The following is a 5612-nucleotide window of genomic DNA, read 5'->3' on the forward strand; positions in this document are numbered from 1 at the left end:
AACATTGCCTGTTGCGGGTAGCCATGAAACCCTAATTTCCGATTAAATCCAGATGCACACTCTGGGAGCTCTGAATCCTCCATTGATGAACTGTAGACCACCATAAGATACCTGGACCACCTTGAGACTTGTATATTTGGAGAGTGAAGTTCAATTCTAAGTCTTTCTTTGTGTGGGCTCCTTCTGGTAAAGAGTGCTCAACCAAACCCTGATTTCCAAGTCACTAATGCAATATGCAATGAGTATGACCTAGTATGATGCTAATGCAGTGTGAAACATAACCTCATGCTTCCATGAAAAATGAAGGGTAAATTTTGGGGTAATACAGCTGCCCCTATTCAGTCAACTGGAGACCCAAAATGAAGATAGCCAAGGCTTTCGCAGTTTCGAGGTATCAAGGGATTGAATACAATAAACCCCGAAGATTTAAACTGAAGTGAAAAATGAAGTTATAATGCCTGTCAGAATCGGCAAAGATGTGGTCTTGAAAAAGAATCTGTCTGGTACGGTGAGACTCGGTTTGAACACCGGAAAAAGAATGTTAGCCTGAATACCAAAATAAATGGTAACACAGAAATAACCATGGCCTGAATGCCGCTCATCAGTCTGAATACTGGAGATGACTCTGACCTGAACATTGGAAGATACTGGATTATCAAACATCGGTCTGAACACCGGGAAACTGGCCTGAGTGCCACTTCGGCCTGAATACTGGAAAATTGGCATGAATGCCACTTCGGTCTGATTACCGGGAAACTGGCCTGAATGCCATAAGTTGCGTTGACCTGAACGTCGAAAACTTCTTCGATCTGAATATCGGAAAATTGGCCTGAATGCCACTTTGGTCTGAATACCGGAAACTCTGGCCTGAATGCCACAAGTTGCATCGACCTGAACGTCGGAAACTTCTTCGATCTAAACATCGGAAAATTGGCCTGAATGCCAATTCGTTCTGAATACCGGAAAAAGTGGCCTGAATTCCACTTCGGTCTGAATACCGGAAAACTTTCGTGCCTGTCAGCGTCGGCAGAAATAGGGAAATTGATAATTGAGGCGGCGCGTGGGCCAACGACTCCTGCTGGGAATAATAAAGGATGAGTCATGAACGACCTCCAGCCTGAGTACTGGGAACAAACTTCTGGCTTATAACTTGGGATACCGAGGATGTTTTATGCTTCACATGCGTATGCTTGAACTTTTCGATGGCGCAATGCTCCATGAAAATGGAAATGCTACGCGATTTGGGAGGATGCAATGCAATATGATTCTACATGCAGGGATGCAAAATGCTGGGGAGAATGTCAAGCCGAGGCAAGGAATTCTGCCGGGGAAATGATCACAATCTTCTAGACCCTGACAATGTTGTTGGAGATACACAACACCATGAACTCTGTGGGGAAATAACCGGCCACGCGGTGTTCTGACAATAACAAAATACCGAGACTCTGACTGGGGAGAGAATGGCACTGAAAGCCTGCTGCTGAGGAAAGCGACAGTGGTTCTGGCAACCATATTCTGCGAGAGAGACGACTCAGCGGGGCAAGCAAACACCGACACGGTACCGAGAATCTGCTTCGAGAAAAGAGACCACGGATCTATTGTCGAGATTATCGATCTGTCATCAAACTCTGAGGAGCAGCCGTTTCTGCTGGGAAGATACAGTCTGACACTGTCAACTCCGCTAGGGATATGCAGTTTGGCACTGTCGATTCTACTGGGGAGTGTATAGTCTGAAACACATGCTTGGGGAAGTACAGTAGTGAGAATCTGCTGGGGATTGAAGAATCCAATGCTTGGACCAACTTTGCAGGGATCAGATACTAGGTACCAACTATTGAAGCAAAACAATCGCGATTGTCTGCTGGCAACCTTAAGGAAATGCCCCGAGTGTACCTGTTCTGAATAGACGATCCAAAGCACTTGAAATTTACGGCAATTTTAAATGTTTATTAAGCATGTACCTGTAAAGCTCTTATGTTTCATGATGCAATGTTTATCAAAAATTCGGACGTCATTTTTGTAAACAAAATAGTAAAATGAAAACGAACACAGAGATATACTGAATAACATGATTTTATTGATTGAATAGCCTCTGAATAGGCATTTACACCAGGAAGCAATCCCTGGAAAGAGGTAATTGCACAAAAGATAAAAAAACAGCAATTAATCTAATGGCAATGTGAAATGGATTTCTATCGGGTTCCAATTCTGCTATGACTCGCTCGTCTTCAAGATCCTCCAGATGATCAGCTTTCTGAAAAAGGTGATTGGACTGTTTCCTATCCTTCGAAAGTTTCCAGTTATCGACATGAGATGAGATTCAGAACTACTCAGAACACAGTCGTTCTCTTAATCCCTAACTTTTGCCTGGATCGCCCTTTCAGGTTTTCAATCCATCGGGATACTCATTTTTACCTAAGTTGCCTTTTCAGGTTTTCAGCTTACCGGGTGTACAATCTTTTCATTTTTAATCCCTAACTTTTGCCTGAACCTTTTTCATTTTCTTGGTTCGTCGGGATGCCCATTTTTTTCCTGGACTATTCTTTTTATTGTCCAACGGCTCTATTTTATGCGTATTTTTTAACTGCGTTTGAGTTCACAGGGGAAGTGAAGTCTTCACCATCCATAGTTGCGAGCATTAAGGCTCCACCATCAAAAATCTTGGTGACAATATATGGTCCATCATAGTTAGGAGTCCACTTGCCCCTGTGATCTGTCTGAGGAGGAATGATCCTTTTCAACACTAAATCTCCGACTTGGAAGCATCGAGGACGCACTTTCTGATCAAAGGCTCTCTTCATCTGACTTTGATACAACTGCCCATGACAAATGGATGCCATTCGCTTCTCTTCGATAAGTCTCAACTCGTTGAACCTTGTTCGAATCCATTCAGCTTCGTCTAGCTTGACATCCAACGGGACTCTTAGAGAAGGAATCTCCACTTCAACAGGTAGGACTGCTTCCATACCATACACAAGGGAGTAAGGGGTTGCCCCGGTCAACGTACGTACTGAAGTACGATATCCATGCAAGGCGAAGGGTAGCATCTCATGCCAATCTCTGTACGTAACGACCATCTTCTGCACAATCTTCTTTATATTTTTATTTGCTGCCTCAACAACACCGTTCATTTTAGGACGATAAGGGGAAGAATTGTGATGCTGAATGTTGAAGTTCTGGCACAACTCCTTCATCATTTTGTTATTGAGATTAGAACCATTATCAAAAATGATTCTTTCGGGAATCCCATAACGAAAAATGATTTCTTTCTTAATGAAACGGGCAACCACATGTCTGGTGACCTTTGCAAATGACGTTGTTTCGACCCACTTGGTGAAATAGTCGATGGCAACAAGGATGAAACGATGCCCATTGAAAGCAGTCGGCTCAATCTTTCCAATCATATCAATGCCCCACATAGCAAACGGCCACGGCGAAGACATCACATTCAGAGGATTTGGCGGCACATGCACCTTATCAGCATAAATCTGGCATTTATGACATTTCCGAGCATATTTGAAACATTTAGATTCCATGGTCATCCAGTAATAACCCGCTCTCAACAATTTCTTAGCCATTGCATGTTCGCCGGCGTGAGTACCAAAGGAGCCTTCATGAACTTCCTGCATTAACATGTCTGCTTCATGTCTATCCACGCATCTGAGCAGGACCATGTCGAAGATCCTCTTATACAGCACATTGTCTTTGTTCAAGAAGAAACTGCCTGCCAAGAATAACTTTCTCAATTTTAATCCAAATGGAGCAAACATTATATCTCTAGAAAGCTTGGAACAAAAGGAACAACTTTCATGTTGGAGAAATTTTCAAATGGAGCTTGCATCTTGATGGAAAATGGGCTTAAAGTGGGTGCAACAATCATGAAAACTTGCCCTAAATGGAAAGTCAACCATTTCCAAATTAAGTAACTTTTTCAATTCCTGATTAAATGATGAATCCATGATCCAACCATGATCAAATTTTACATGTAGGCTCCCTTGGGCATGGATTTTGAGATTCCACCCTCAAAATGTCAGGAGTTGACTTTTTTGGCCCCAGAGTTGACTTTTCCCAAACTGTCTGATTCCCGATTCCATTGATCAATTGAAGCACTTCTAGCTCAAATAAAGAGCTGATTTTTTGTATGTAGACCCTTGTGGACATATGGAGGGCCATGGAAAAGAGTTTTACCCAAAGAATCAGAAATAAACTGATTTTATACCAAACCCTAATTTTAGGGCAAAATGATCAAGAACTGATTGCACTGATTGCCAATGGATCTTTGTGATATAATTGTGAATCTTCCTAGGCCAAGATGCCTCTCCAATCATGACATGGATGAGCCCCTCTACTTCCAACCAAACATTGTCTGTTGCGGGTAGCCATGAAACCCTAATTTCCGATTAAATCCAGATGCACACTCTGGGAGCTCTGAATCCTCCATTGATGAACTGTAGACCACCATAAGATACCTGGACCACCTTGAGACTTGTATATTTGGAGAATGAAGTTCAATTCTCAGTCTTGCTTTGTGTGGGCTCCTTCTGGTAAAGAGTGCTCAACCAAACCCTGCTTTCCAAGTCACTAATGCAATATTCAATGAGTATGACCTAGTATGATGCTAATGTAGTGTGAAACATAATCCCATGCTTCCATGAAAAATGAAGGGTAAATTTTGGGGTATTACAGCTGCCCCTATTCAGTCAACTGGAGACCCAAAATGAAGATAGCCAAGGCTTTCGCAGTTTCGAGGTATCAAGGGATTGAATACAATAAACCCCAAAGATTTAAACTGAAGTGAAAAATGAAGTTATAATGCCTGTCAGAATCGGCAAAGATGTGGTCTTGAAAAAGAATCTGTCTGGTACGGTGAGACTCAGTTTGAACACCGAAAAAAGAATGTTAGCCTGAATACCAAAATAAATGGTAACACAGAAATAACCATGGCCTGAATGCCGCTCATCAGTCTGAATACTGGAGATGACTCTGACCTGAACATCGGAAGATACTGGATTATCAAACATTGGTCTGAACACCGGGAAACTGACCTGAGTGCCACTTCGGCCTGAATACCGAAAAATTGGCATGAATGCCACTTCGGTCTGAATACCGGGAAACTGGCCTGAATGCCACAAGTTGCGTCGACCTGAACGCCGAAAACTTCTTCGATCTGAATATCGGAAAATTGGCCTGAATGCCACTTTGGTCTGAATACCATAAACTCTGGCCTGAATGCCACAAGTTGCATCGACCTGAACGTCGGAAACTTCTTTGATCTGAACATCGGAAAATTGGCCTGAATGCCACTTCGGTCTGAATACCGGAAAAAGTGGCCTGAATGCCACTTCGGTCTGAATACAGGAAAACTTTCGTGCCTGTCAGCGTCGGCAGAAATAGGGAAAATGATAATTGAGGCGGCGTGTGGGCCAACGACCCCTGCTGGGAATAATGAAGGATGAGTCATGAACGACCTCCAGCCTGAGTACTGGGAACAAACTTCTGGCTTATCACTTGGGATACCGAGGATGTTTTACGCTTCACATGCGTATGCTTGAATTTTTCGATGTATGAGAACTTGATTAAGAAGTGGACTTGGGCCACAAAAGCAATTGAGT

This window comes from Lathyrus oleraceus, chromosome 4, assembly GCF_024323335.1.
Source record: "Lathyrus oleraceus cultivar Zhongwan6 chromosome 4, CAAS_Psat_ZW6_1.0, whole genome shotgun sequence".
NCBI lineage: Eukaryota > Viridiplantae > Streptophyta > Magnoliopsida > Fabales > Fabaceae > Lathyrus > Lathyrus oleraceus.